The sequence below is a fragment of the Ranitomeya variabilis genome, chromosome 5 (genome assembly GCF_051348905.1).
Source record: "Ranitomeya variabilis isolate aRanVar5 chromosome 5, aRanVar5.hap1, whole genome shotgun sequence".
NCBI lineage: Eukaryota > Metazoa > Chordata > Amphibia > Anura > Dendrobatidae > Ranitomeya > Ranitomeya variabilis.
In genome coordinates, this window is record NC_135236.1 from 48,491,210 (window position 1) to 48,507,257 (window position 16,048).

Genomic DNA, 16,048 nt, shown 5'->3' on the forward strand with positions numbered 1-16,048 from the left:
TTAGCGGCACAGTTTTGGTCGAGGGAGGGTTTTTTAAGTAATGGATGTATGATGGCATGCTTAAATGAGGAGGGAAAAATACCGGAAGTGAGGGAAAGGTTGAATATTTTTGTTATGTGAGAGGTGACAGCCGGGGAAAGGGACTGGAGGAGATGTGACGGAATGGGGTCACTGGTGCAAGTGGTCGGGCGAGAAGATGCAAGGAGCCTGCTTACTTCTTCAGTAACTGGTTCAAAGTCAGAGAGTGAACTAAATGCAGTGGGGGAGGGAGGACAGTGCCTGGTATGAAGAGATTGGGAGATGATTTCCTGTCGAATGTGGTCAATTTTTTCTTTGAAGTAATTGGCCAGATCGTCAGCACGGAGATCTGTGGTTGGGGCCTGCTCTCTTGGGTTGAGTAGGGACTGGAAAGTGTCGAAGAGATGTTTAGGGTTATTGGACAGTGAGGTGATGAGGGTGTTGAAATAGGTTTGTTTGGAGAGGTGAAGGGCAGAGTTGTATGTTTTTAGCATGAACTTATAATGGATGAAATCTTCGGGTAGATTAGATTTTCTCCACAGACGTTCGGCGCACGTGGAGCATCGCTGCAGGAAGCGTGTTTGCAGCGTGTGCCACGGTTGTCGCTGTCTGTGTCGAGTTGCTCTATGTATAGGAGGAGCAGCTTCATCCAGGGCACTTTGCAGGGTTTCATTGTAATGGTTCAGAGCAGAATCAGGACATGAGATGGAGGAGATTGGGGCCAATGAGGACTGCAAGTTCTTCATAAGTTTCTGGGTGTTAATGGCCTGTATGTTTCTATAAGTGTGGAAAGTGGGGGTGACCTGAGCGGGATGGCAGTTCTTGATAGAGAATGAAAGAAGGTTGTGGTCAGAGAGCGGGAGAGGGGTGTTTGTGAAATCATCCATTGAGCAAAGTCGGGAGAAGACCAAGTCAAGGGAGTTTCCATCTTCATGCGTTGGAGAGTTAGTATGCTGCGAGAGGCCAAAATAGGTTAGAGATAAAAGGTGAGAAGCAGACGGGGAAAGGGGAGAAGCAATGGGGATGTTGAAATCACCCATGATAAGGGTGGGGGTGTCACAGGAGAGAAAGTGTGGAAGCCAGGTGGCAAATTGATCCAGGAACTGATGAGAGGGGCCAGGAGGACGATACACCACCGCCACTCGCATGGAGAAGGGGACGTAGATAAGTTCTGATACCACTTAAAACCTCAAAATAAATTCGGGCCATCAGACTATGGACCTGACCGCTAAATAAGTCTAAATAGAAAATCTACGGGTGTCAGAAAATGGCAACAAACGACAATTTATTTATTTTTTCTTGAAGACTAAACTAATACAAGTCTGCTATCACTGTAATGGTACTGCACTGGAGAATACTGCTACTGAGTCATTTTTTCTGCATAACAAATGAGCTTCTTTTTTTGGTCATTTTACTGCATTTGCTTTTTTTCAGGTTTTCAGTACATGATATGGTAAAATGAATGGCGTTGTTCAAAGCTGGAAAAATGTGGGAAATCAGAAATGTAGACGGAAAAATGAAAATCTTGTGAAGGGGAGGGAAAAAATGACAATTGGCTAAGAGGCCAATGATGTCTTCTTAGAAGGAGGACAGTGGGAAGGTGTACTTTGTTTGATAATCAGTAAGGAATGATGAATGATTCTCATCAGGGACACCGAAGACGTCAGCAGTAGATCTGGTTTGATAGCATATTTGAGATGGGTTGTCTGAGTCTACGTCAGGGCTTTGGCTTTACTGTATGTGGGGCAAGAAAATATTGAGTTGCTTTTAATTACCTTAATCTGTGTGGATATATACAGTATATACAGTACAGACCAAAGGTTTGGACACACCTTCTCATATAAAGATTTTTCTGTATTTTCATGACTATGAAAATTGTACATTCACACTGAAGGCATCAAAACTATGAATTAACACATGTGGAATTATATACTTAACAAAAATGTGAAACAAATAGAAAAAAGAAAAAAAAGAAAAAAAGCCAGCTCACCGATAAATGCAAGAGGCACGGAACTTCGTCCTGAATGTGAAACAACTGAAAATGTCTTATATTCTACGTTCTTCAAAGTAGCCACCTTTTGCTTTGATGACTGCTTTGCACAATATTTATATATATATATATATATATATATATATATATATATATATATATATATATACCGTATATATATATATATATACATACAGTTTAAGCCAGATGTTTCCATACACTATATAAAAAGACACACATATCTAACATGAAATCAGAATAAACCTTTCCCCTTTTAGGTCAGTTAGGATTACCATAATTATCAATATCTGCCAAATGCCAAAATAATGAGAGCGAGAGAGAATGTTTGAAGGCATTTTTATTACTTACTGCAAAGTCACAAGTTTCCATCCATTTCATTAGTATTTGGTACCATTGCCCTTGCGTCACACGTTTGGGATCTCCTTCCACAAGCTTCTCACAATAGTTGGTCGGAATTTGGGCCCCTTCCTCTTGACAAAACTGGTGTAACTGATCCAGGTTTGTAGGTCGCCTTGCTCGCACCGGCCTTTTCAGCTTTGCCCATACATTTTCAATAGAACTGAGATCAGGGCTTTGTGATGGCCGCTCCAAAACAAGGTTTATTCTTATTTCATGTCAGATATTGAGAAAGACATGCATACATGTCTTTTTATATACTGTATGATATATATCTCAAAGGGCTATGTTGATTTGTAAAATCCAAAAATAATGTTCTAAAACTTATTGGGCTCTTGAGTTTGAGCCATTAGACCGGCGGCCTATCTGGAAATCATTGTTCATACTCGGACTCATGATCGCTAAGGGGCCCTGTTGGACAATTTGTAATGGAGCCCACAAGCTTCAAGTTACAACACTGCTTAAAGATGATTGATCTGTTGTAGCGCCCCCACTGCCGCAGGGCCGAGGGGTACCCGGTACCGGGCCTCTGAGTCTCTGCTTGGGGTTGTCACGGTGGCTAGACCCGGTCCGTGACCCTGCTGAGGGGCGTACAGTAATAGATGTGGATAGTGGTGGTAGTGCGGTGCAGTAAATAACGAGGACACCACGTTGCAGTCTCTTTACCTCTTTACTGAAGGCTTCAGGTGTCCAATCCAGGGCACTGTTAATCGGGCTGTCTGAGACCGGCCGGTCCGAAGGCACATCAGGAGTCCCCTTCACAGGTGGGAATCAGCGTCTACCTTCTAGCGCCTGTGTGTTGTAGTCCTTCCCTGCTGAGCACCCCAGGATAGTCCTCACAACTGCTTCTGTCTGTCTCTGATGCTCGTTCTCTCCGTCCCCCAGATGATATGGTAGGACGCACCCGTATGACGAAGTAGGCCTGGAGTTCTTCCGGGACTCTAGAGTTGCCCCTCTCCCACAGCTGCCTCCGTTGTCTGCTTAGGTGTTTTAGTGAGACAGCCAACCTATAATTGGCTGTCCGGCCGTGGTTTGAAGTAATGCTTGTAGTCTCTTACTTGCTCGGCGTTCCGGCCACCGACTGTTGCCCCTCAGAAGGATGTTGCCTCGATCTTACAGCACGACTCCTTCTGGTTCTATCACTTCTTTGCTGTATCCCCATTGCTCACTGGTTTGTGCTATTCTTAGGAGTCTGCCAGGATCCCATCCCTGACAGGTCCTCTCACTAGCTCTTCCCAGTTACTTCTCCCCATCTTCCTGTCCAACCCCCAGTTTTACCAGAGTGTGAGGAGTGGCCTACTAGATAGAACCACTCCCCCTGGTGGCCGGAGTGTGAAGTGTAATGTGAGTGTTACCTGATCAGGTGAACTCCTTTAGTGCAATCAGACGTAACATCACTCCCCTTAGCGGCAGAGCGACGTTACTGCAACGACCAGGACTCTGGGGCACTGCACTCCCCCCCGGTTAAATCCAGTACTCCTGGACTGGAAAAATAAGAACAACAATACATGTTAACAGGAAAACACACAACATTTTGAAAGATTATACACAATTAAACATAACATTGCTTCCCTCTATGGGAGGTGAGGACTCTTGAACGTTGCGAAAGTTAGGTCATGCACAGTTTATGACTCTCAGTCCAGTGGTTGAAACAGCGGGGACCCCGGGTAAACAAAGGGGTCCCCTTTTAGAAGTTTTTGGAGCAATTCACTGTCCATTACCCCGTTGTCCATTTTTAAAACCTGTAACAGAAGATATGCACACAAACATTTTCAACTAAATAGCAGCCCTCATTAATACCTCCAAGTTTTGTAGCGGAGTTTGATTCTGAGTGCTGCGTGTGGACCTTCGCAGCGCAGTGGTCGCTATTGACCTAACAGGGCCCGCTATGCTTGCTACCGCTGGTGTAGTGCACTGTCTTCTGGCTACACTTCTAGTGAGTCTGGGTAGCACTGGCAGGCTAGAGCTCTCAGGGCTGCTGCTACCAACAGTGGGTACGACAGATTCGCCGATAGCAGAGGGAGGACTTGCCGGTTCAACGGTTGGCATGGCATCTTCAGATCGGATCTGCTGAGCTGGCTGAGGCTGCGGGGTCGGATGATCTGGTACCACCATTGTTTCTGGTGGGTCCGGCTGTTGGAACGTTAGAACAGGTACCACGATGGCCTGATTTATCTGAGTCCAGGACTGGGGAAAGTCACCAAGGACAGTGTGGATCATCTTCTCCTTTTGTTGTGAACTCTGTTTCCGGGCTCCCTCCTGTGGTCATGAGTGGTACTGTGTGAGTTCTCTCTTTGGGCTCCTCCTGGTGGCTCTTTTTGTTATTTTGCAGGTTTCTGGCAGGATCAGCTGTCTCGTCATCTGCTAGTAAGGTTTCCTATTTAATCCACCTGGTCCTTCATTCCTTGCCTGTTGCCGTTGTATTCAGTGCTATTCTGATTGCTCCTGTCTACATCCGTTATCAGTCTCTCCAAGAGAAGCTAAGTTCTGTTTGCTTATTTTTGCTCATCTGTGTTCAAGATGTTTCCTAGTATATGATGAGTTTTTGTCCAGCTTGCTAATATGTGATTTCCCTGCTTGCTGGTGCTCTGGGGTGCTGAGTTGCTCCCCCCACATCGTTAGTTGGTGTGGGGGTTCTCGCATTCTCTGCGTGGATATTTTTGCATAGGGTTTTTTTACTGACCGCACAGATCCCTTGCTATTTTCTGCTATCTAGCGTTAGCGGGCCTCATTTGCTTAACCTGTTTCATCTCTGCGTTTGTCTTTTCCTCTTAACTCACCGTTATTATTTGTGGGGGGCATCTATATCTCTGGGGGATTTCTCTGAGGCAAGTGAGGTCTTTACTTTCTCTTTAGGGGTAGTCAGTTTCTCAGGCCATGAAGAGACGTCTAGGATTTCAGGAAACGTTCCACGGCTGCCTATAGTGTGTGCGGTTAGGATCAGGTTTGCGGTTAGTCCAGTTACCACATCCCCAGAGCTCGTCCTATTATTTTCTACTTAGCTGGTTAGATTTGTGATCCTAAGCCACTAGGATCATAACACCTTTTCTTCAGGTGGGGAGATTCCTGGAGCCGTTTCCCCCTCTCTCAACTTATCAGGGCAGACCTTAAGGTGATCCCTGGATATCACCGTTGAGGTCTCTCCTCCATCCTTGCTGATGAGACAGACCTTCGTGTTGTCGAAATCGGATGGCAGGATGGTATACGGTTCCGCTTCCCATTGGTCATCGAGCTTGTGTAGTCTCCTCTTTCGTTTGAGTACTTGCTCACCAGGTGACAGGGGAATCGCAGGAGCGTGCTGGTTGTAGTCCCTTTCTTGTTTTTGCCTAGCCTGGGCGAGACTCCTCTCTACGCACTCCTGTACCTTGCGGTACCTTTGCTGCCTTTCTACATCCCAATCTGCATCCGGTGAGGTATCTTCGGGGACTAGGACCCCCATGTCCAGATCAACGGGTAACTGGCTAGACCTTCCTCGCATCAGGTACGCTGGAGTGCAGTTGGTAGAATTTACTGGGATGTGATTGTATATATCCACCAAGTCAGGCAACTTTGTCGGCCACAGGTTCCGTTCCTCTACGGGCAAGGTTTTCAATAAGTCAATCACCACTTGGTTCATCTTTTCGCACATCCCATTGGTTTGAGGATGGTACGTTGTGGTTCTGATCTTCTTACACCCGTACAGTTGGCAGAACTCTTGGAACACTTCTGCTTCGAAGGCTGGTCCCTGATCGGTCAGTACCTTCTCCGGGTAGCCATGGGGCCTACAAAAGTACTGCTGGAAGGCCTTGGCGGCAGTCCTGGCCGTTAGATCCTTGACAGGTACAACCACCAAAAATCTGGAGTAGTGATCTACGATGGTAAGAGCGTAGATATAGCCTGACCGGCTAGGTGTCAGCTTCACATGATCTAGCGCGACCAGTTCGAGCGGCCATTTGGTGATGATAGGCCGCAGGGGAGCCCGTTGGCTGTCAAGGTCCTTCCGGCGTAGGCTACATTGACCACACTCCCGACACCACTTCTCAATGGCTCTCTTCATGCCAATCCAATAGAACCTCCCTCGGAGCAGCCTCTCTAGCTTCCTCCATCCGAAGTGTCCGGCTCCATCGTGGTAGGCTCCCAGAACCATGGGCGCATCTCGCCTTGGCACCACTATCTGCCACACCAATTCATGAGTACGTGGATCGATGCTTCTCCTGCACAGCTTGCCATCATGGATAAACAGTTTGCTTCTCCCCTTCCACAGCTGTTGGGTTTCCTGTGGGTCATCTGGGCCGGGACGTAACCCTGCCTGCGTCAAGAGCTCTTTCACCCGACGGACCGCGGGGTCACCATCCTGGGTTTCCGCCCACCCGTGATGGGGCAGGGGGTTCAGCGTGGCATCCGGTTGGTTCTTATGCCTGTTCCTCACATGATGGGAATTCTGAGTGGCTTTAGGGCAATGGAATGCGGGAAGCTCCACCTCTTCAAGTGCCTCCGGGTCTTCCTCTGCTTCCGGCAAATTGGGCATCCGAGATAAGTCATCGGCATTCGCATTCTTGTGTCCTGCCCGGTACTTGATGGTGAAGTTGTAGTTGGACAGCCGGGCCATCCACCGCTGCTCCAAGGCCCCGAGCTTGGCTGTATCCAGATGCGTTAGCGGATTGTTATCCGTGAAGACGGTGAGTTTCGCGGAGGCCAGGTAGTGTTTGAACCTCTCTGTCACTGCCCAGACAATAGCAAGGAACTCCAGTTTAAAGGAACTATAGTTGTCAGGGTTCCTTTCCGTGGGACGAAGCTTCCTGCTGGCGTAAGCGATCACCCTCTCCTTGCCTTTCTGGACCTGGGACAGCACGGCTCCCAATCCCACATTGCTGGCATCCGTGTACAGCACAAACGGTTGGTCGTATTCAGGATAGGCCAGTACCTCTTCTCCCGTCAGTGCCGACTTCAAACACGTGAAGGACCCTTCCAGCCCCTCGTTCCAGTCAAATGGGGCGTTCTTCCCCTTGGCCTTCTTTGATTGGCCCACCAACAGGGTGGGCAAGGGTGCGGCCTTCTTGGTGAAGTCCTTGATGAACCTTCGGTAGTAGCCTACTAGTCCGAGGAACTGCCGGACTTCGTGGAGGTTGCTGGGCTTACGCCAGTCTTGGATCACCGTGACCTTGTCGGGGTCTGGGGCCACTCCTTCGGCGCTCACCACATGGCCCAGGTACTACACTTTGGGTTTCAGCAGATGACTGTTGTGAAATTGGATTCTGGGCTCCCCCGGTGGCCACTTGTGGAATTTAACTTGTGTGCATCATCCCCTCTGTTCACCTGCTCCTATCAGGATGTGGGAGTCGCTATATAACCTTGCTCCTCTGTCAGTTTCATGCCGGTCAACAATGTAATCAGTAGCCTTTCTGTGCATGTTCCTGCTACTAGACAACTCCCAGCTAAGTTGGACTTTTGTCCTTGTGTGTTTTTGCATTTTGTTCCTGTTCACAGCTGCTGTTTCGTTACTGTGTCTGGAAAGCTCTTGTGAGCGGAAATTGCCACTCTGGTGTTATGAGTTAATGCTAGAGTCTTAAAGTAATTTCTGGATGGTGTTTTGATAGGGTTTTCTGCTGACCATGAAAGTGCCCTTTCTGTCTTCATGCTATCTAGTAAGCGGACCTCGATTTTGCTAAACCTATTTTCATACTACGTTTGTCATTTCATCTAAAATCACCGCCAATATATGTGGGGGCCTCTGTCTGCCTTTTGGGAAAATTTCTCTAGAGGTGAGCCAGGACTGTCTTTTCCTCTGCTAGGATTAGGTAGTCCTCCGGCTGGCGCTGGGCATCTAGGGATAAAAAAACGTAGGCATGCTACCCGGCCACTTCTAGTTGTGCGGCAGGTTTAGTTCATGGTCAGTATAGTTTCCATCTTCCAAGAGCTAGTTCTCATATATGCTGGGCTATGTTCTCTCGCCATTGAGAATCATGACAGTTTGACCGGCCCAAAAAAGGGTTAAATTACTGGCTGAGAAAGGAGAGAAAAAAGAAGTCTGCTACAATTTTTTTTTTTTTTTTTTTCCCTCTAGTTCTGAGTGTGCTCTTAATTGAATCACTTGCTAGTCTGCCTATACTGCAGCCTTCCTCTCTTCCTCTCCTTCTAATCCTTGAATGGCTCTGTGTTCACCTGTTTCAAATGGATCTTCAGAGTGTAGCTACAGGTTTGAATAATCTCGCCACAAAGGTACAAAATTTGCAAGATTTTGTTGTTCATGCACCTATGTCTGAGCCTAGAATTCCTTTGCCTGAATTTTTCTCGGGGAATAGATCTCACTTTCAAAATTTTAAAAATAATTGCAAATTGTTTTTGTCCCTGAAGTCTCGCTCTGCCGGAGACCCTGCACAGCAGGTCAGGATTGTAATTTCCTTGCTCCGGGGCGACCCTCAAGACTGGGCTTTTGCATTGGCACCAGGGGATCCTGCGTTGCTCAATGTGGATGCGTTTTTTCTGGCCTTGGGGTTGCTTTATGAGGAACCTCATTTAGAGCTTCAGGCGGAAAAGGCCTTGATGTCCTTGTCTCAGGGGCAAGACGAAGCTGAAATATACTGCCAAAAATTCCGCAAATGGTCTGTGCTTACTCAGTGGAATGAGTGCGCCCTGGCGGCGATTTTCAGAGAAGCTCTCTCTGATGCCATTAAGGATGTTATGGTGGGGTTCCCTGTGCCTGCGAGTCTGAATGAGTCCATGACGATGGCTATTCAGATCGATAGGCGTCTGCGGGAGCGCAAACCTGTGCACCATTTGGCGGTGTCTACTGAGAAAACGCCAGAAAATATGCAATGTGATAGAATTCTGTCCAGAAGCGAGCGGCAGAATTTTAGACGAAAAAATGGGTTGTGCTTCTATTGTGGTGATTCAACTCATGTTATATCAGCATGCTTTAAGCGTACTAAGAAGCCTGACAAGTCTGTTTCAATTAGCATTTTACAGTCTAAGTTTATTCTATCTGTGACCCTGATTTGTTCTTTGTCATCTATTACCGCGGACGCCTATGTCGACTCTGGCGCTGCTTTGAGTCTTATGGATTGGTCCTTTGCCAAACGCTGTGGGTATGATTTGGAGCCATTGGAGGCTCCGATACCTCTGAAAGGGATTGACTCCACCCCATTGGCTAGTAATAAACCACAATACTGGACACAAGTGACTATGCGTGTTAATCCGGATCACCAGGAGGTTATTCGCTTTCTGGTGCTGTATAATCTACATGATGTTTTGGTGCTGGGATTGCCATGGCTGCAATCTCATAACCCAGTCCTCGACTGGAGAGCTATGTCTGTGTTAAGCTGGGGATGTAAAGGAACTCATGGGGACGTACCTTTGGTTTCCATTTCATCATCTATTCCCTCTGAGATTCCTGAATTCTTGTCTGACTTTCGTGACGTTTTTGAAGAACCCAAGGTTGGTTCACTACCTCCGCACCGGGAGTGCGATTGTGCCATAGACTTGATCCCGGGTAGTAAATACCCTAAGGGTCGTTTATTTAATCTGTCTTTGCCTGAACACGCTGCTATGCGAGAATATATAAAGGAGTCCTTGGAAAAGGGACATATTCGTCCTTCGTCATCTCCCTTAGGAGCCGTTTTTTTCTTTGTGTCTAAGAAAGACGGCTCTTTGAGGCCGTGTATTGATTATCGACTTTTGAATAAAATCACGGTTAAATATCAATATCCGTTACCACTGCTTACTGATTTGTTTGCTCGTATAAAGGGGGCCAAGTGGTTCTCTAAGATTGATCTCCGTGGGGCGTATAATTTGGTGCGAATCAAGCAGGGGGATGAGTGGAAAACCGCATTTAATACGCCCGAGGGCCATTTTGAGTATTTGGTGATGCCTTTTGGTCTTTCAAATGCCCCTTCAGTCTTCCAGTCCTTTATGCATGACATTTTCCGCGATTATTTGGATAAATTTATGATTGTGTATCTGGATGATATTCTGATTTTTTCGGATGACTGGGACTCTCATGTCCAGCAGGTCAGGAGGGTTTTTCAGGTTTTGCGGTCTAATTCCTTGTGTGTGAAGGGTTCTAAGTGTGTTTTTGGGGTTCAGAAGATTTCCTTCTTGGGATACATTTTTTCCCCCTCTTCCATCGAGATGGATCCTGTCAAGGTTCAGGCTATTGGTGATTGGACGCAACCCTCTTCTCTTAAGAGTCTTCAGAAATTTTTGGGCTTTGCTAACTTTTATCGTCGATTTATTGCTGGTTTTTCTGATGTTGTAAAGCCATTGACTGATTTGACTAAGAAGGGTGCTGATGTTGCTGATTGGTCCCCTGATGCTGTGGAGGCCTTTCGGGAGCTCAAGCGCCGCTTTTCTTCCGCCCCAGTGTTGCGTCAGCCTGATGTTGCTCTTCCTTTTCAGGTTGAGGTCGACGCTTCTGAAATCGGAGCTGGGGCGGTGTTGTCGCAGAGAAGTTCCGACTGCTCCGTGATGAGACCTTGTGCTTTTTTTTCCCGTAAATTTTCGCCCGCCGAGCGGAATTATGATATTGGGAATCGGGAGCTTTTGGCCATGAAGTGGGCTTTTGAGGAGTGGCGTCACTGGCTTGAGGGGGCCAGACATCAGGTGGTGGTATTGACTGACCACAAAAATTTAATTTACCTTGAGTCTGCCAGGCGCCTGAATCCTAGACAAGCGCGCTGGTCGTTGTTTTTCTCTCGGTTTAATTTTGTGGTGTCTTACCTACCGGGTTCTAAGAATGTTAAGGTGGATGCCCTTTCTAGGAGTTTTGAGCCTGACTCCCCTGGTAATTCTGAGCCCACAGGTATCCTTAAAGATGGAGTGATATTGTCTGCCGTTTCTCCAGACCTGCGGCGGGCCTTGCAGGAGTTTCAGGCGGATAGACCTGATCGTTGCCCACCTGGTAGACTGTTTGTTCCTGATGATTGGACCAGTAGAGTCATCTCTGAGGTTCATTCTTCTGCGTTGGCAGGTCATCCTGGAATCTTTGGTACCAGGGATTTGGTGGCAAGGTCCTTCTGGTGGCCTTCCCTGTCACGAGATGTGCGAGGCTTTGTGCAGTCTTGTGACGTTTGTGCTCGGGCCAAGCCTTGTTGTTCTCGGGCTAGTGGATTGTTGTTACCCTTGCCTATCCCGAAGAGGCCTTGGACGCACATCTCGATGGATTTTATTTCGGATCTGCCTGTTTCTCAGAAGATGTCTGTCATCTGGGTGGTGTGTGACCGTTTCTCTAAGATGGTCCATCTGGTTCCCTTGCCTAAGTTGCCTTCTTCTTCCGAGTTGGTTCCTCTGTTTTTTCAAAATGTTGTTCGTTTGCATGGTATTCCGGAGAATATCGTTTCTGACAGAGGGACCCAATTCGTGTCTAGATTTTGGCGGGCATTCTGTGCTAGGATGGGCATAGATTTGTCTTTTTCGTCTGCTTTCCATCCTCAGACTAATGGCCAGACCGAGCGGACTAATCAGACCTTGGAGACATATTTGAGGTGTTTTGTGTCTGCGGATCAGGATGATTGGGTTGCTTTTTTGCCTTTGGCGGAGTTCGCCCTCAATAATCGGGCCAGCTCTGCCACCTTGGTGTCCCCGTTTTTCTGTAATTCGGGGTTTCATCCTCGATTTTCCTCCGGTCAAGTGGAATCTTCGGATTGTCCTGGAGTGGATGCTGTGGTGGAGAGGTTGCATCAGATTTGGGGGCAGGTGGTGGACAATTTGAAGTTGTCCCAGGAGAAGACTCAGCTTTTTGCCAACCGCCGTCGTCGTGTTGGTCCTCGGCTTTGTGTTGGGGACTTGGTGTGGTTGTCTTCTCGTTTTGTCCCTATGAGGGTTTCTTCTCCTAAGTTTAAGCCTCGGTTCATCGGCCCGTACAAGATATTGGAGATTCTTAACCCTGTGTCCTTCCGTTTGGACCTCCCTGCATCCTTTTCGATTCATAATGTTTTTCATCGGTCATTGTTGCGCAGGTATGAGGTACCAGCTGTGCCTTCCGTTGAGCCTCCTGCTCCGGTGTTGGTTGAGGGTGAGTTGGAGTACGTTGTGGAAAAGATCTTGGACTCTCGTGTTTCCAGACGGAAACTCCAGTATCTGGTCAAATGGAAGGGATACGGTCAGGAGGATAATTCTTGGGTCACTGCCTCTGATGTTCATGCCTCCGATCTTGTCCGTGCCTTTCATAGGGCTCATCCTGATCGCCCTGGTGGTTCTGGTGAGGGTTCGGTGCCCCCTCCTTGAGGGGGGGGTACTGTTGTGAAATTGGATTCTGGGCTCCCCCGGTGGCCACTTGTGGAATTTAACTTGTGTGCATCATCCCCTCTGTTCACCTGCTCCTATCAGGATGTGGGAGTCGCTATATAACCTTGCTCCTCTGTCAGTTTCATGCCGGTCAACAATGTAATCAGTAGCCTTTCTGTGCATGTTCCTGCTACTAGACAACTCCCAGCTAAGTTGGACTTTTGTCCTTGTGTGTTTTTGCATTTTGTTCCTGTTCACAGCTGCTGTTTCGTTACTGTGTCTGGAAAGCTCTTGTGAGCGGAAATTGCCACTCTGGTGTTATGAGTTAATGCTAGAGTCTTAAAGTAATTTCTGGATGGTGTTTTGATAGGGTTTTCTGCTGACCATGAAAGTGCCCTTTCTGTCTTCATGCTATCTAGTAAGCGGACCTCGATTTTGCTAAACCTATTTTCATACTACGTTTGTCATTTCATCTAAAATCACCGCCAATATATGTGGGGGCCTCTGTCTGCCTTTTGGGAAAATTTCTCTAGAGGTGAGCCAGGACTGTCTTTTCCTCTGCTAGGATTAGGTAGTCCTCCGGCTGGCGCTGGGCATCTAGGGATAAAAAAACGTAGGCATGCTACCCGGCCACTTCTAGTTGTGCGGCAGGTTTAGTTCATGGTCAGTATAGTTTCCATCTTCCAAGAGCTAGTTCTCATATATGCTGGGCTATGTTCTCTCGCCATTGAGAATCATGACAGATGACATTTGGACGGTTTCACCTTTAAGCCAAAGTTGGACAGGGCTTCAAACACCTCAGCCAGGTGCTTCAGATGGTCTTCGTAGGTCTTAGAGAAGACAATGACATCATCCAAATACAGCAGTACGGTCTCAAAGTTCTTGTGCCCCAGACAGCATTCCATCATCCTCTGGAACGTCCCCGGGGCATTACACAATCCGAAAAGCATGTAGTTGAACTCGCAGAGCCCCATTGGCGTCGTGAAGGCAGTCTTTTCTTTGTCCGCCTCTGCCACGGGAACCTGCCAGTACCCACTGGTGAGATCTAAGGTAGAGAAGTAGTTAGCGGATTTTAGAGCAGCCAGAGACTCCTCTATCCTGGGCAGTGGGTATGCATCCTTATGTGTAATGCGATTCAACTGCCTGTAATCAACGCACATCCTCATGGTGCCATCTTTTTTTTTTAACAAGGACTAATGGAGCTGCCCAGGGGCTACAACTGTCTCTCACCACCCCAGCCTCCTTCATTTCTCGCAACATGTCCTTGGCACACTGGTAATGAGCTGGGGGTACAGGGCGATACCTCTCTTTTATGAGCCGATGATCTCCCGTGGGGATGTGATGTTGGATCCCCTTCACTTGTCCAAAATCTAAGGGGTGTTTGCTAAATACCCGCTCGTACTCGTGAACCACCCTGTAGGCCCCCTGTTTCTGATGGGATGGGGTGGAGTCAGTGCCCACATGCAATTCCCGACACCAATCTTTCGTGTGCCCTGCAGAACCATTGTCCTCCATCACGTCTGACGGGACCAAGGGTTCTGGTGTCCGTATCACACTATTGTTGACAGTGAACAGTTTGGCGAGCGTGGCATACTTGGTGAGATGAACCTCTTCCTCCCCACAATTGAGGACACGTACGGGCACCCTCCCCTGGCGCACGTCGACCACCCCCCGGGCTGTCAGAATAGTAGGCCTATTGTCTGAATACACGGGTTCTACCAAGGCCTGGTAGTCCTTTCCCCTGAGGCCTATGGCTGCCCGACACCATATTAACATTTCACTCCTGGGGGGTATCGCAATGGGGTTTGAATCACTCACAGTGACACGACCAATCTCACCACCAGTCAGCTCTACCTGCTGTCTCTGCATCAGAGCTCTGATTTCTTTTTGCAGGGCAAGTTGTTCGCTGTGGCCAGCGGTCTCGGCTACCTGTTGCAACAAAACAATAACTTCTGCAAGACAATTTTCTATAACATTGGTACCGATAGTCATCATGGGATTACATTCTCGGCGGTCAATATCAACAATCACAATCCCCTGGGCTTTCAACTCCACCCGCCCCACTTTGATAGTGGCCTCTTTATACCCCACTTGTGGCAATGGCTGACCATTACTGGCTATTATGGTGAAATCGTCATCGGGGCCACGAGTAATATCGGTGTCCTCCCAATACCGTTTATAGAGTACATAAGGCATAGTCGTCACTTGAGAACCGGTGTCCAGCAAAGCATTCAGGGGGATGCCGTCAACCACTACAGGAAGAACTGGTCGCCCTCCAATGTATTTGGCTCTCCAATGCTGTGGGCCTGACCGTCCTATTCCTGGGGGTTGGCCCTTTGCCCCAGGGGTTGCTCGTTTAAAGGACAGTACCTTGCAAGGTGGCCCACCTGACGACAGCGGTGGCAGATGGGTCGTCCATCCTCATGGAAGCGATCGTCGGACCGGCCTCTGGTCAGCGGGGTCCTCCTCTGTCGCATCCAAGGAACATCCTCCGGTCTGGTGGCCAGCTGGATCTTCTCCTTGGGGGCCTCCTGTAGGGACCGCACCGTCCGGGCCAGGGCAGCAACGCTCTTGGTCAGCTCCTGCATCTGGAGGTGGGGTCCTGCAGGGGAGTTGTCTTCTAGGCTCTGGGCATCGGCCTCGGCGGCGACTGGAACATCCGACGCCACCTCCTGGTGGTATGTGAGAGCGGGACGCCTGGGAGGTGCTGCACGGCTAGGCTGTCGCTCCTGCCATGCCTGGATAGCTTTATCCTTCAATTGCGCAAAAGTTAAGTCTGGATTTTGCATGGCCAGGAAGTGCATTTGACCCCTTTGGTGGCTGCACAGGAGCCCCTCAATGAACCGCTCTTTCAGGAGTTTATCCTCATCCTGCGTGCTGTCAGGGTCACTCTGCTTAATGGCCCGCATCGCCTCCTGAAGATTAAGGGCATAATCCTGTAAGCTATCCTGCGGCCTCTGCTTGCACCCATAGAAAGTCAGTTTAATTTCGGTAGCAGTGCGGGTATCAAAGGTGGCTTTAAGTTTTGCAAAAACCTGCTGTGCAGTTCCCTTATCCGCGGGGGCCAGGATTTCATTTCTCTCAGAGCCGCCCCAAAGAGTTGGTTTGTTATCAGATGAACCTTCTGAGGCTCTGTCAGGGGATAGAACTCGAGCAGGCTGCAGATCCCTTCTTTAAAGTCAGTGAATATATGCGAATCCCCGGAGTATCGTGGGAGCCAGGCCGCCCCGGGCAGGTATGGCATGGAGAAGGGCATTATAGCCTTTGCGGTAGCGGCGGGGTCCGACTGGTTGATGGGGGCAGCGGGCTCCGGGGTTGCCAGTGGTGGTATTAGGGCCGCGGCTTCGCCGGCTGCGGGGACCGGAGGTGCCCCTGCGTCCATGGCTGCGGCCGCCACCTCCTCTCCTCCCGACTCGGACATGG